The following is a 16,990-nucleotide window of genomic DNA, read 5'->3' as shown; positions in this document are numbered from 1 at the left end:
GCACAGCTGTGCGTTGTTAAGAGGAGCGCCGGGTGATTGGGAGACTGAAGCACACAGCAGCAGAATAAAATATCCAGGCCGTATTACCATCGCCCCCATCCAACCCAAGCGAAGTGGAGGACGACGGGCGTCTCTTTGTGTACACCTGTAGTGTGGTGGGTGAGTCCTTGTATTTTGAAACTCTTTCACGTTGAAGTGGTGCTGTGTATTTGCTGTGGGTTGCTGTGCAAGTGCTGTGTGTCTTGTCAGACGTAACCCCGCATCATCCATTTCATTGAGGAAGAGACGGAGAGGCTAACGGTCCTAGGAAGAACCATCTATCATACGCTGTGTGCGGTTTTGAGTGGAAGTGACGGCGTGGGCCTCTGGAAGCCACCCCCCTCTGTATATCGGCAGATTTCGGAGAACGGTGGTGAAGATTCGGGAGCTGGCAGTGTGTGTGAGTAGTAATACGGGCCATTTGCATTGATACCTTACCTGTGTGTATGCCCTTGTTGCAGAGTTAGAGGCGAAGGAGTTCCGCCACCCCGTGGTCTCTACGAAAGGGCGCCCCTGTCCGGTATTCGATCGCCCTACGGGAAGCGAGGATAGGGCAGCGCTCGACCCGGCGAGACGGTGTGACATTTCGCGCCTCTGCTGACCAGCGAACTCGCCGAGAGGGTTTTGCCCCCGGCGTCTTCTGGGAAATCATCGCCCGTTTGACGTCCTGTGTATGCCAGCCGTCGTAAGTCCGCCCCCGTTTACGTTGTCGATCCATCCCTGACATTAGAACGCAGTATAGTGCGCTGTGGAAAGCTGCACTTACCAGGAGCTGTAAACAGCGGAGAGGTGAGCAACAACCGAGTCAGAAATAACCGTGTCTTTGTGTTCCAGCTGCTGCCTGTAGAGAAAGAGAGAGCGAGAGTGAACGTTAGGAAAACGAACTGTGGAAAGATATACCTACCAAGAGCTGTAAACAGCGGAGAGGTGAGAAGCACCCAAGTCCGAACTAATCGTGTCTTTGTGCCTCAGCTGCTGCCTGTGGAGAGAAAGAGAACAAGAGTGAACGTTACGAGAACGTAATGTGGAAAGTTATACCTACCAAGAGCTGTAAACAGCGGAGAGGTGAGAAGCACCCAAGTCCGAACTAATCGTATCTTTGTGTCTCAGCTGCTGGCTGTGGAGAGAAAGAGAACAAGAGTGAACGTTAGGAGAACGTACTGTGGAAAGTTATACCGACCAAGAGCTGTAAACAGCGGAGAGGTGAGAAGCACCCAAGTCCGAACTAATCGTGTCTTTGTGTCTCAGCTGCTGCCTGTGGAGAGAAAGAGAACAAGAGTGAACGTTAGGAGAACGCACTGTGGAAAGATATACCTACCAAGAGCTGTAAACAGCGGAACGGTGAGAAGCACCCAAGTCCGAACTAATCGTGTCTTTGTGTCTCAGCTGCTGCCTGTGGAGAGGAAGAGAACAGGAGTGAACGTTAGGAGAACGTACTGTGGAAAGTTATACCGACCAAGAGCTGTTAACAGCGGAGAGGTGAGAAGCACCCAAGTCCGAACTAATCGTGTCTTTGTGTCCCAGCTGCTGCCTGTGGAGAAAAAGAGAACAAGAGTGAACGTCAGGAGAACGAACTGTGGAAAATTACACTTACCAAGAGCTGTAAGCAGCAGAGAGGTGAGAGCCACTTAGTCCAAAGCAATCGTGTCTTCGTGCCCCAGCTGCTGCCTGTGGAGAAAAGGAGAACAAGAGTGAACGTCAGGAGAACGACCTGTGGAAAATTACACTTACCAAGAGCTGTGAACAGCGGAGAGGTGAGCAACATCCAAGTCCAAATTAACAGTGTCTTTGTGCCTCAGCTGCCGCCTGTGGAAAGAGGAAGGAAGGAGAGTGAGCTGAACACAAAAGATTGTATGAGCCGGCAGTGAAGCCTCTGCAGAGTGCAACACAGGTACGCAGGTGGAAAGAGTCAACCCCCAAATACTCACACTATTTTATATTTACCTCCAGGAAAGAAGAGGAGGGCGCCACGGATAGCGGGGACAGGCAGGAGCCCGTTTCCCACGTCTCCCCCTTGGTCTCCAGCCCCCTGGACCCCCGTTGCCCCTTTTCCCTTCCTGCCACCTCCCTGTGACGTGGCCTGCCTGGAAGGCAGAGTCAGAGCTTAGTTTTAATTGCCCCTCCCCCATTCCCCAAGTTATTTTAAATATTTAAATAAAGATTGTTTTATTACTTACCTGCTCTCGTGTTGTCTGGTCATTGGGTTGGCTTTGGGGACCTCCTCGAGGTGGAAGTTGAGAAGGGGCGTGGCTCTAGCTAAACATAGCCAGCCCCTGGGTGTGACAATTGCTTCAAACTGTTCAAGGACGTTAGAGCAGCACCAACTGCTTCACGTTCTTCATTTAATCTTTGGAGCTTGAAAAATGTGCTGTTGCATCTTGTTTCCACCTCCTGAATCGCTTTCTTCCTCGGTCTGCCCATCTGCTGCTGAATTGCAGACAGTTTCTCTGTGGCATTGGTGCTACATCTAAAGAAGGTAACAACTCTTCTGCAGTGATCTTGAATGGCACTAAGATCTGCTGTCTGAGAGAGGGCATTTTTTTACAAACAGATTTAAGGTGTGTGTAAAGCAAGGAATATGTTGAATCTGAAGCAGATTCAGCAAACTTCAAAACTCCCAGCACAACACGACACAACTTCTCTTCATTGACATAATGGCATGTTATTGCAAGGTATGCCTCCATATTTATTGATGTCCAAATGTCAGATATAAGATTCAGTGTTTGTGCTTTTGAGCTCCTCCACCACCTTTTCTTTTGTCACTTTATACCCTGCCGCAACCATGTCCTTCAGCCCATGCCTTGATGGAAGCATATATGTTGGATTTCTGCATTAAAGCCCTGAAGCCCTCGTCTTCCACCATGGAAAATGGCTGGGAATCCTTCACTATCATGTCCACCAGGTTTTCACCAATGTCCTTTTGCCTTGCTGGAAAATTAAAAAAATAAAATTAATTATTTAAACCATGTCATTTATTCATATATATGTGCCCGGTATCAGTCAAGGCTTTGTTAATGCCTGTTCTAGGCCTTGGTAACATCAAGATATTTAAGCAACTTCAATAAACATGCCTTAGATATTACTGAAGTGTAAATTGATAAACAATAGCACTGGTACTGGTCTTAATTTATTTTCAGTTGTTCATCTATGAAACTGGGGGTTAGTTTTTAGGTTTTAAAGTCCCCCACAAACACACACTTTTGAGAACAAGCACAAATCATTTGGTGTGACAGATTCTATATATACCTTGTTTGGATGTGCCAGATATTTCACCTGTACCAGATGTGTGCCCATCAGCTTCCTCTGGATGTTTGGAGCGCAAGTGCCTCAACATTGATGAGGCGTTATTGTGGTATGCAGGTGTTGATCACATAGCATACATCTCACAATATTGTTCTTCAAATTCTCAAAGTGATCCCAGACAATCGATCTTGGTCTTAATTCCACTCATTTCACAATCCCTATTAAATGCAAAATTAACAACTTCATCCACCAACATAACCCACAATATCTTGCATTTGCTTGCTGTTTATATAATTAAATCTGGCAGGATTTCACATACTGGTTCATTGGTTCACTTCACAAATCAACACCCACTAGTGGTGAACCAACAGAGTTTTGAAACGTTTCGAAGAAGTAGTGACACCATGAAGCCTCATTTGCTGAAATAACATGACTTGGCCAAATTTGATACACGCTCCGAACCAATGATAGGAAACAAAAGATTCGTAAAGGTTTCGAAGCCTCATTAATCAGTGCTTCAAAAGCAACCATCATTAATTCATGTTGCTAATTATTGTCAGCTGTAACCTGCCTCACTAAGCGTCTTCATTGTTTTTGCCATTGTTCCATGTTGCCTTGTTCATGATATGACCCTTGCCTGCTGTTTGGATTACTCTTTTATCTTGTTTGCCTGGTTTGTTAATAAACTTCCGCATTTGAATTCTACCACAAGTCTCTGCCTGAAACCAGTGGAAGTTTACACAACCATGGACCCAGCAGTTTTGATATCTGAACTACACCAAGGTGAGGAATCTGTTCAGGATTTTACTGCTAAGTTTTGGAGTTTGGCATCTCAGACTGATTACCTAATTCCACACTACGTAAGTTTGTACCCTTGGACTGTGAGTGATTGTTGGCGGATTTTGTGGGTGCAGTTTTGCATGCTGCCATACCCCTAGATGCCAGATTTATCAAACCAAAGACTATTAATGTAATGCCTGTTCAATCAGAGCCGCCTCATGTCCTCCCTGACTCTGTTTATGTCATGCCTGTTTTGCCACAGCCAGTTAAAGCCATGCCTGTTTTGCCAAAGTCAATTCAAACCATGTCTGTATCTCAGTGTTTCCCAACCACTGTGCCGTGACACACTAGTGTGCCGTGACATCTTGTTTGGTGTGCCGTGGAAAAATTTGTGTTCATCAAAACAAAATCAAGTTTCACATATAATGTGAATGTTATGTTTAATACAGTATAATATTCCAGTTTAAGCAACTCATTTAAGCATTGTAATACAGGTTTGTGCAGATCTGGTAATGTTTATTGTGAAAGTGGTGTGCCACATGTTTTTTTACTTATCAAAACAGAACAAAGGTTGGGAAACACTGCTGTATCTTATATTGCCGCCACCATGCCTGTCCCTGTACCTAAGATGGCTGTCACCACACCTGCACCTGTTCTTAAGAGGGCTGTCGCCACAACCATACCTGTTTTTCAGAAGGCCGTCATTATACAGTACCTGCACCTTTTCTCAAGATGGCCCCACACCCGAGCCACTCCACAAGATGGATGCCACACCCGAGCCACTCCACAAGATGGCCGCCACTCCAGAAGTTGTCCGCCACACCCAAACCACTCCACACGATAGCTGCCACACCCAAGCTTTTCCAGTTCATGCTAGGACCCAATGGTTGAGGTCTAGACTAGTGGATACCCAGATGATGTCTGTAAGCGTGGCTGGGATCCCAAAACCGGTTATGTCCAGTTTTATGGTCCCTATGGCATTGGAGGTATGTCCTTTGACTTCTGTGTTCTTGAGGATTTAAAATTAACTTTGAACACTAAAAAGACTAAATACATGCTTTTCCCCAGATAGCAAAAGATAGCAATGAGTCGGCGGACCACCGGCGGTGCTCTGGAGGCAGTAGAAGCGTCATAAGGGCGTAATCGCAAACACGTCTGACGGCGGCCCGCCGGCGGCAGCCGCTTTTTAAAAGCGGCAGCCGCCTGTCTACCGCCTTCAATCCGCGGCTGGCCCGCCGACCAACCGCCGTTCGGCCGCCTTTATATTGAAGGCGGCTCTTTCGCGGCCCGTCGGAGGCAAACGCTATTTTCAAGCGTTTTGCCGCCACTTATTGTTTATGTATATAAATAATATTTATATAGGCTAATTCTAGCATGCAGTTTATCTAAAATAATGATTGATCAAACCAGACAAATTCTCATTTGGATTTTTTATTCCACATTTCAAAGTACAGTAACAGTCATTGAACCAAGATGTGTAAGAGCACTGAAATATAAATAACTGAAAAATAAAAAAGTACTAAAAAACATGCATGTTTCCAAATAAATTCTAGTTTAAAAAAACATTACAAGCAAATTAGAACATATCATTTACAACAATTGTTAATAATTTAGAGGTCAGCTCTGGGATGAAAAGAATTTGGCTACCAGTAAACATAAAATTAAGTAATGAGGATATTTGGTACCAAAGAATGTGCAGCATACCAAATAAATCATCATTTCTAACAATAAATTATTACCACTTATCCTAGAGTAAAGCTCTGGACTAGAATAGACTATAATAATGGCACTGCTGACCTGGAACACAATATTTTCACTTTGCTGCAATAGACCCCTTCACGGTTCACGTCACAGGCGGTTCCCACTGGGCATGTCGGGGTCAGAAAAGTCATTAGAGCAGATTGAGTTGCGTATTATTCGGTATCGTCAAAAATGCCTACTTACGTCGCGGGCTTTGAAAATCGCACCAGGTCTTCCGTTAAGCTTTCGCGATACATGCAGAATCTCAAAAACAAAAAAATACAACATCTGCGGCTGCAAGCAATTAACGTGCAGACTGGGACAATGCAAAAATCAAAGAGGCTTGTGTTTGTAGTGCTCACTTCATTTGAGGTAAGTCATCATTTTTCAGCCCTGTTAGATTAAATTATAAAGCCTGGATGGTATGAACAGTTTGACCCGATAGTCATTCAATGTTTACAAACCTTGAAGGGGTCTATAAGATCTGTATATTGTGAATTAAAAATGAACGAATACTTGATTGATCCTCAAGGGGAAATTCAAGGTTCCAGTAGCTTATAACACCACACACCAACATAAACAGAATGATAAAAAAACAAATCCACATGACTAAAAAAACCCAGTAAAAGACACTAAAGATATTAAAACAAAGATCCACATGAATGTAATGTATAAGCATGACACGCTTATAATCAGTACTTTATCTCGTGCACCTGTATAAAGGACAAACATCATCGCCATTCCATATCTATCCGAGGAGCTGCCCTTAAGGCAGGGTCACATGGAATTTGAAAAATAAAAGAATAGTAATTTTCAAAGTGAAGTGTGGATTGGTTGAGTGTAGTGTGACACTTCAGGATTCTTTAGGGTTCTTGATGTTACTGACTGCAGGATAAAGAAAGGTTTCCAGTTGTCAGCAATGCTGGGGTGTCAGTAGTCAGCCTCGGTTTAAGGGGTCATCTGTGGGTCCCTCTCAGCTGTGTACTGCCTTTTTCCGCCTTTATGGTCAGATGCTCCTTTCAGGTAACACGTAACATTAACCTGGACAGCCCAATCAGTGGCATCCTGGGTTGCAGGGTTCTTCCGGATGGCTCCTGTAGAAAATACAGAACTGTCATTCCATTTGAATAACATAAGGCCATACACATCTACTTAAATATAAAAATCTAACTTACTTTGAACAATGGTCTTCAGAAACAGGTCTCTAAAACATGCTTGATTCCCTACACCAGTCCAGGTTGTATTAATGGAAAGGTGATTAGAGAAGATACTCTAAAGCTGAAAATTCAAAAAAAGTGTTAAAAAATACATTTCTCTGAATTTTCTCATACATAAATGAGAGACAGGCTGTGGATTCAGACTGTATATGCAATATACAAACTTAATTTGACTTTTTAGATTACCCTACGGCAAAATTAGCACACTTACAAATTGTTCCTGGAGCTTTTTATCCTGCCTCAAAGTGTTGTCAAGCAACGCCAAAAGTGAGCCGCTGTCATCCGAAGCTAAAAAATGAAAGGCATATGGTAATATTGGACCTACATCACAGACAAAAAAAGTGAAATTTAAGAAAGAGTGCATGTTCTCACCTGCTTGTTCACTACGTTCCCTCAGGGCTTGCTTCTTCTCCCTCACACTGCAAAAAATTATTGACTTACATAGGTTTTTTTGTCTTGTTTTCTAATATAAATATCTAAAAATTCTCAAATTGAGATACATTGACTTGGTAAGCAAGTGGCTTAAGATATTAAGTCTTGTTTATTAAAATAAATGATAAAAATCAAGAGTTTTTCTTTTTACTTAAAACAAGTCAAAATATCTGCCAATGGAGTAAGAAAACTTAAATTAAGTTGATCAAGTTGAAACTGGAATTAAGTTTATTTTTCTTACTGCACAGGCAAATATTTTGACTTGTTTTAAGTAAACAAAAACCTCTTGAATTCCATCGTTTATTTCAATAAACAAAAATTAATATCTTAAGCCACTTGCTTACCAAGTCAGTGTATCTCAATTTAAGAATTTTCAGATATTAATATTAGAAAACAAGACAAAAGGAAACTGGTGCTGCCCCTCTCGACCGGTGGCGGTACTTCACTGTTTGTGCTTTAACACTTAAAAATTAATTTGTACAGATCGCAAAATAATCCTTGTACATGTAAAAGGTTTAAAAAAATAAATAAAAAAATCGATGTTGGAAAATAATGAAAGACATAAAGGAAATTTCCAGTCAAGTGCATAAATCAAAGACATGTAAAAATGTTGACCTGAGTGCATACAATAATAATTCGATATATTTTACATATATACTGTATAATCGCTTCAGAGTTTCAAAGTAATTTAAATGTAATTTCCTAAACCTTAAAGAATCTGTTATAAACCCTACTGGCTTTAGATGCATGTGAAATATGCTTGAACTCAGGGTGTAAAAAAAGGAAACTAACTGAAAACACATTCGTATAAACATAACTTACATATCTTTGCTTTGGAGCAAAACAACTATCCTATTGGATATAATTAACATATATAGGCTATTATGATTGTATAACCGCTTCAAATGTGAAAGGTAGTTAAAATGCTGTCAGTGTACTCTAACTGCAATGGCCAATGGTCGATTTAGAGAACATTTCAAAGCGGCTTGCTGCCAGCCTGCCGCGGTCTATTAGACGGAGGCAACCGCCAGAGAAAATTAAGCAGTCGGGCCGCCGGCTGGATGCCGGCGGCAAATCGCAAGAAAGGGGAGTGACGTATTCGGCGGCAAACGTTTCATCCCCGCCAGCGAGACGCACCTATAGCCGACAGCTTAGGGCTGGCAGCAAAAAGAAGTCCTGCGGATATTTTTTGCTATCTGGGTCACAGGGTCCAGATCATCATTTAACTCTTTCACCGCCAGCGTTTAAAAAAAAAAGTTGTCAGCCAGCGCCAGCGTTTTTCATGATTTTCACCAAAGTTTAATGCCTTCCAGAAAATGTTCTTCTTTAAATTTACAATATACCAAATGAAAGAACAGACCCTCTGCTTTCAAAAAAAAAAAAAACGTTTCATCCTACCCTTAGTGGTTCTTTTGCAATCAGCTTTTGAATATGGGTAGGTTTTTGCAAAAACACCATATTTTGAGCAAAAAGCAAAAATAATTACATTTTTATGACGGACTTTTCATAGAGATCCCATTCAGAGCGATCTTTAAAACAGACACGGACATGCAGCAGCTTGCCATAGAGCAATACTTCCGGTTTAAAAAAGTTGCGGAAGGGCGCCACCTGATGGATAATAGCGGTATTGCAGAAAGACGGAAAATCTCGTCATTGGCGGGGAAGCGTTTTCTCTTAATTGACGAGATATCTCGTCAATGGCGGGGAAAGAGTTAAAGATTATATAATTAAAACTGAGACCAAGACTGGGTTTTTTATTTTTGTTTAAAGAGATGTTTTTCCTTTGCTGCCTGGAAATGTGTAATGGAAAGTACCTATTTATCAGTATTGAATTATGGTGATATCATTTCCTTGCATGCGCCTTTGAGTATTTTAAAAGGATTGGATACAGTTCATTATGCTGCTCTGCGATTTGTTAAAGATTTTCATTGAATTGAAGAAGAAAGAGCCACTTGTTAATTTTAGTTTTAAAGGCATTGTTGGGAAGTTACCATATTATACATCCAGTGTTTCCCATAGATCTGAAATTTACTTGTGGTGGTAGCTGGTGAAAAGGGCAATCATTATCCACCGACAAAAAATGGTATACTATACATGTGACAAAGAACTAATAATGTGTGACACAACACAATACTTTGATTTATAAAACATTAATATTAATTTCACATTATAGTTCATTAATCTAACCACCACAAACTTTCTTTGCCATAAACAAAGCTGACACTGTTTGTCAAAGCACCACGAAAACACTTAATGTTTTTGCACTGATATATGAAGTAATTTGATGACCCCTTTTATCAAACTCAATACACAATACTATGTATAGCCTATTAATAGACAGTGCAGGTCTATAGATTATAAATGTGACTGATGTTATAATGGTAATAATTTATATTAGACACTTTTACCGCTTCTGCTTTCTATTTCTCTTTTGCCGATTAAAAAAAGCTTAATCCACTAATTATTTCAGATTTAAAAGTCTACTTGCTGTCCCGATGACAGACTTTATGTCACAGGGTGACTTTTATAGAGCGGAACTGAAATTGGCGGAACTCGGTTCCGCTCGAAGATGGTTTCCGCCCAGGCCATATTCGACGACGCACTCGCTCACTTCCTGGTTTCCAGGGCAACGCAACCAGGGCTTACGAGCCACAGGTGTTAAATATTAAAGAAGCGGATGGTGATTGGAGGCCATGGAAGGATGAACCACATAAAAGGCTCTGCAGAAACATGAACGAGGCACGTTAGACACGAGAAGCGTTCGACACGGGGAAAGCTCCTTTGCCAAAGGCAGAGTAATGACACGCACCTTTTGAAGAGCCGAAGGCTCTGTTGATCCGGGCTGCGCTAGAAAGCGCACGGAAAGAAGACGGAGCCACACTCGTAGGTTCACTCGACACGCTACTGGCGGCGGTCGGATTCTCTCTCTCAAGTTGAACCGACTTTAGAAGTAAGTGCAAACCTTAAAGGTTGAAAGACGAACGTAACACTGCATGAAAAGTGGAATTTTCGCCAGAATGTGGCACTGTAGATTGTTGTGAAACTCCAAGTATACGACTGCGCATGACAATTTGCAGCCAACACCGAAAACTGCCATAAGTTGTCAGAAGTTGACGTGGGTCTTGCTCTGAAGTTGTCCCCCCTTCCCCTAATTCTAGGGGAGGCTTTAACATGTAAATGAACATGCTGTGAGCTATACAAATGCAAATGAGGGTAGCAGCTGGGGGAGTTTTACTCAGGTGACATTCTGAGAGGTTTTAAACTTTGATTTTAATAAAATCTCTGGTATCAGTATAGCCAAATTACAAACTCTTAAATTGTAGCTTGAATTGATTTATTTTCAAAGTATGCTACACTGTTAACCCAGATATTGTCTTAATGATATAAACATTACTTAATATTTTGAGTTTTGGACATATACTTAAAAATATATTATACCCATAATCCTTTGTCCCTGAATATTATGATTATTTAAGCTTTTTTACAGAATTAAGAACTAATAAGAACTTTAACTACTTAAATATTTGTTAAAATGTCATAGAGGTTTTTTGCTCTAATATTATTCATGTTGTTTAGTTTTAAATGATAAATTACCATTTTTGTTAATGAAAGTCACCGTTCAGGTGATCAGTGTTTATTGACATAAACAGCACATTGTACTGTATTTTTCGCAGTTTTGTGTGTGTTTCAGTGGAGAATCAAGTTTATTCAATGACTGACTTATTCATGAGTTTTGTGTTATAATACCATTTATAACACTAAGAGAATTATAATTATAAATGAATTAAAAATAGAAAATCTTTCAACTCAGTTAACTAAGCGGAGATGTTGGACAGAGTAATTCAAAATCATCTTTAAGTTTAATGACAATCATTTATCAAAATATTTTCTTCATCATTTATCACAATACTATCAAAATATTTTTCCCTAATTTTTTTTAAACTATCCATTTAAGTAGTTTCAGTTTGTCCAGGCCAACAGTATATATGAATATCTCTGTATGTCATTAGCAATAACCAATGTTAGGTAAAAAAAAAGATACACAAAACAATTTATTTCAACAATTTTAATTGTTTTAACAGAGTTTTAATCAGGCTCAATTTGTGCATTCTATGCAAACAACATGTCAAACAACAAAATGTCTGTCTGGAAGGGAATGAAGCAAGGAAACTTGTGCAATTACATCACAGCTTAAATACTGTGCATAGTGGCATGACTACAGTTATTGAATTCACATACTGGTAATCCTGCCATACTTGTCCATCATATACATCTCCTAACACACCCTTTGGCATTTCCCGCTTTCGCCTTTCATCTAATTTCTCTTCAAATCCAAGTCTTTTAACAAGTCCTCCCAGAGACTGCACAACACTCTTGTATCAGTAAGAACGTATTGGATGGACATACTCTTCACTGCTCAAATATGTAGTCTTGCTTAGCAAGGCAGAGCCACATTTCTTCCTTAATGCAGACCTCTGCTGTGGGTGATTATAGAATGGGATGTGACCACAAGTCCTGCAAACCTTTGTACCATCCCGTCTGAGCTCATAGGTTTCAGTAAGCATGTACACTGTCATACATTTTGGACAACCCACATACTGTAAGAAGTCGTCACGGAGGATACCAGTCAATTTCATCATGCCCAAAAGTTTCATTAACAAGTGTTCTGGTTTTTCACTTCTGGCCTGATCACTTCCATGCTCCTCCCCATCTTGTATGTGAGGATAGCCTTCACTCTGCTCCTCAGCAAGGATTTCCCCCTCTTCATCCACATAGTCATCCTATGAAATTTTAAAGGACATATTTAAAACACATGCAATGCACATACTCAGCACCACCATTAGACCATTAGAGATGGAAAAGCCCATCGTTAATATGGCCATTTGAGATTGAAAAGTCCATCATGAATGTGGCCATTTGAGATTGAAAAGTCCATCATAAATGTGGCCATTTGAGATTGAAAAGCCCATTGTTAATATGGTCATTTGAGATTTAAAAAGAACATAATTAATATGTTCATTTCTCATCAATAGGGCCATTTGAGTATGAAAAGATTTGAAAACTGTAGTTGAAAAAGATCATGTGCATCTCAAACAGCTAGCTTTAGTGCAATGAACCAGTTAAGTACTTTGTGGGAACTTCATCCACTTCAACTTCATTTTAGGATTTTTTAATACTTTATAAAGTGTGTTTATACTTTAGTTGCTTTCATTAGTTAACTAACAGAAATTTAAGAGTGGAAAACAATCATGTGGGTGAAAATTGTTAGGTTTTCCCATTTCAGCTCTGGATTAGCATGTATTGAACTTTATACTAGTATATCCAAATGTAATTTCATGCTTACCACACAACAGGAGATGTCCAGGAAAAGACGAATGCTTTGGTCATCTGCTGTTTCGTCTGAAAAACAACAAACAGAAGATAACGTTATGCATTATAACGCGATATTCCTATTCAATTATAATTTACTATTAAAATAACAACAACAGTGATAATCAACCACATTTAACTCCAACGTTTTTGTTTAACTTGTTGATTTTATTTTACTTTACTTGTTGATATGTTTTAGTATTGTTTAAAATGATAACATACGTAAAGCAAGTCAAGCTTATATAAAAAATATGTATTTATGCTCACCGTTGTCTGAACTGAAATTCGCTGGGTGCGTTTCTTCAAATTCTTCAATCACTTCTTTTTCTGGGTCCTCGGAGTGCATTTCACTTTCACCAATCTCTCTAACTCCAGTAAAGTTATCTTCCGGGTCTTTACACATGACGGGACATCACTCACAGCGGATTCATGACTGGGTAGCAGCAGGCTCTGTACGTTATCTGACGTAGCCCTTTTGGATTTTTTTCTCCCAAACTCCATTTTTTAAATAGCGCTTTCTGTGGTCAAAATACTGTGTATGACACACTTCAGTGTTGCAATGTTTACAGAAGCGCCGAGGTCGTTTCTTCAGTCTTGGGACTTACATCTTTCAACTGACAGCACACTGTGTTGATTTCACACAGAGCTTCCGGCACATCGCGTTTGTTGTTTATATCATACGCATGCGCACACGTCTCACAAGATTTTCCTTATATCAATAACCTCGCATGTGATTGGAGGAGCCCGACAGGCTTCTCGCCTTCGTCCAATCATGTGCGAGGTCATGGTCACGGCTCACACAGCAGTGTCGACAAGTGTAACAGACGTTTGGTTTGGTGTTTGTAACTCTCCAAGAAGAGCAGACGGGTGCACAATCCCAAGATTGCGGTAAGAATAATTTTATGTATAAGCATATTTTTTGAAGTAGCCCAAGCTGTGTGTTTTATAACTAAGAGGTGTTTTTTGTCTTGTAATTTACAGGAGGCAGTACGGCGTCTCTGAGGCACACTGCAGGCGCTATGAACCAGAGCAAAGGTAACGTTACGATTTAAAGAATATGTTTTTATTCTTGTATAAGGAAATAGATACGTTAATAGATCCGAGCTTAAACCCACACATTTTGTTTTCACAGACTAACGTCGCCTCATAACAAAGCCGTGACCTCCGATTTGCTTGGGGCTATTTCAGCAAGTCCAGATTTACTGCTGAGAATGACGACATTGTTTGTAAGTATAACTTCTAATGTTTTTCCTCATTTCTTGTTTAATTGTACCGTGACTCTTTTTATTAATACCAGTCTCATTTAATTGTTTTCCAGCTGCCCGTAAGACGTGTTATGAGTCGGTACGCCGGAGTTTCAGATACAAACAACCTGAACTCGCATCGCAGGCGGAAAATGCGAAAAGTTTAGCTCGGAGTCGATCCAGAAGAAAAATGGTAAGATTTATTATATTAGATCAGTTTTTTGTCAATGTGAGTATTTTTCAGGTCACTTATTGTCCTTATTGATTGTATTACAGTTGCTGGAAGCGAGACGAAGTGTGTTGGCTGAGGATGAGATGGACATTTGGAAGTGCGCCACCATAGATCTCATATCTGATGAGGAAGACGGCATTGTTGGCGGGGTGTCTGGATGGATTGTGCGGCCACCGCCCTCTCGCAGCCTGGAACTCTCCGAGCTCTGTGCCACGCTGCAATCCAGATTAGAGGCGATACCAAAGTACCGGGCAACTCACCATATACGCGTGAAAAAGTGACTTTTTTACAACGTTTTTGAGGTTTTTTTTCAACACTTTGAAAAAGATTTTTAGGGATCTTTCCCGAACATCTTAGGCACTTTTTAACGTGTTTGGAGTACAATATAAGAGACATTATGCTGCTTTGTACATAGTTGTGTGTTTATAAATAAAGCTCTTTCTTTGAATAAACAGCTGTGTGTTTATAAATAAACCTCTTTGTTTTCTCTTATATTCCTTGATGTTGTGAATAATGTAGTACATAGCACAATGACATTAATATATAAAAAATGATAACATAAATTATTTATTATTATTATTATTATTATTTATTGGGGTTTACATTTATAATGAGCCAGGGTGCCCAATAACCCCCCTCTTTAGAGTAACGGCCCGACTTGAATTTACTCACTCGGTATTGGCTGAAGCCACTACTTTTAAACAAGAAAAATCCCTTGTGATTGGCTTGAAGTCATCTGCCAACCATTCACGGGGGATTTTACTTGTTTAAAAGTTGTGGCTTCAGCCAATACTCAGTGATTACATTCAAGTGGGCCGTTACTCTAGTTTTGCTGCTATTCACATGCTAATTAGGCCAGAGACGCTCTAACTGGCCGGCAGAGATTTCGCTGCTATTCATATGCTAATTAGAGGCATCGCACCCGCGCGGGGCTCTCCACCTACGTCATGGTTCGTTTATGACGATTTGTGACACAGACAAACGCGAAGCTCGCTGCTGGTAAATTGAGGAAAGCTGCCGAAAATTCGGGAGATTTTCGGGAGCCTACAGGCGCTTACGGGGACGAAAATCCCACTTTTCATGCAGTGTAAACAACGTAATTGAAGACACATTAAGGGGAGAAGAAACGGAGTTGTGTGAGTACTAACTGTGGAGAAGTATTCGAAGTGTTTGGAAGAGACGTACTGTTGCAGTATTGATGTTGCTGGTCGAAGGGAACGGAGAAAAAGGAGAGAGAGGAACACTTTAAATCGACGAGTGAGTAACTATATTGTTGTACAGTCACTGTGTATTTATTGACCTGTCTTCTAGTAAACCCCTCCGGGAAAGGAGAGCGGCCCTACCCCTAGGGAAGCGTGGTGGGTGAGCCGAGGAGATTCTTTGGTCGAAGCCAGCCACAGTGACGAGACCACCACTAAGGCCGCGAGATCCATCGCCGATCGGACTCGGGCAAAGTGGGCGAAGACGGGCGTCCTTTGTGTGTACACGATTTGGTGGGTGAGTCTTTTGTGCTGTGGAAACTTTCACTATAGCGTGGTGCTGTGTATTCTGCTGTGTATTGCTGTGTGTGTCTTGTCAGACAAACCCCCGCCTTCATACATTTTGTCTGGGAGAACGAAGAGGCTGTCGGCCCTGGTGGAACACTATTATACTGTACGTGTGAGTGTGCTTCTAGCTACGAGTGACGGAGTGGTGCCCTGAAACGAGTCCTGTTGAGACATTTGGGGGTCACAAAGAGCGGCGGCGAAGAGCTGGGAAACTAGTGGATACGTGAGTACAACTAGGGAATGCTATTGTGGATATGTTGATTCTACGAAATACTTACTGTTGCAGAGAACGTGGTGTAGGAAATCTTGCCCGTCCCGAGGTCCCTACAAAAGGGCGCCCCTGTCCGGTGGAAGATCGCCTAACGGTGACGTGAGAGGGCAGCGCTCGGCCTTGGTGTGACGGTGCGACGAGTACACCCCTCTGTGACCAACACGCTCGTCGAGAGGGTTCGCCCCCGACGTTACATGGAAAACTGCATATCCCACCTGACCCAACTGAGGGCACCGCATCCAGCTGCTGTCTGTGGAGAGAGAAAGAGAGAAAGTGAACGCCAGAGAAAACGAACCGAACAAACCTCATACTTACCGTAGGCTGTATGCAGTGAAGAGGTGAGAGAGCCAAGTGGAATTAACTGTGTCTTGTGTCCCAGCTGCTGTCTGTGGAGAGAGAAAGTGAACGCCAGAGAAAATGAACCGAACAAACCTCATACTTACCGTAGGCTGTATGCAGCGAAGAGGTGAGAGAGCCAAGTTGAATTAACTGTGTCTTGTGTCCCAGCTGCTGTCTGTGGAGAGAGAAAGTGAACGCCAGAGAAAACGAACCGAATAAACCTCATACTTATCGTAGGCTGTATGCACAAAGAGGTGAGAGAACCAAGTTGAACTAACTGTGCCTTGTGTCCCAGCTGCTGTCTGTGAAGAAAGAGAGAGGATGAGCGACACGAGAAGGAATTGTGTGGAAACCCAGCCTGCGAAGAACGAGAGCCTGAAGAGGCCGCTATTTTAAGTCCCCCCCTCCCCTCCCCTATTGACTATTTTAAGTAAATTAAATAAAGTACATTTTAATATTAAGCTTACCTTGTGTGTCTGGTCATTGGGGTGGCTTTGGGAACCTCCTCGAGGTGGAGAAAGGGGCGTGACCTTATT

The 16,990-nt window shown here is 41.4% G+C and overlaps 1 long non-coding RNA gene across 1 annotated transcript; it reads right to left on the bottom strand.

Moving 5' to 3' along the window:
• Window positions 1-6,261: 6,261 nt before the first annotated feature.
• Window positions 6,262-7,525, bottom strand: LOC135778376 (uncharacterized). Its single transcript, XR_010544557.2, has 4 exons — window positions 7,392-7,525; window positions 7,231-7,307; window positions 6,978-7,080; window positions 6,262-6,896 (listed from the first exon to the last, which is right to left on the bottom strand). It is a non-coding gene; the product is annotated as an uncharacterized lncRNA (long non-coding RNA).
• Between the last annotated feature and the right edge of the window lie 9,465 nt (window positions 7,526-16,990).

Source organism: Paramisgurnus dabryanus, chromosome 17 (assembly GCF_030506205.2).
Source record: "Paramisgurnus dabryanus chromosome 17, PD_genome_1.1, whole genome shotgun sequence".
NCBI classification, from domain to species: Eukaryota; Metazoa; Chordata; class Actinopteri; order Cypriniformes; family Cobitidae; genus Paramisgurnus; species Paramisgurnus dabryanus.
Note: the sequence above shows the minus strand (reverse complement) of the source record. Positions and strands in the feature narration are given on the sequence as shown.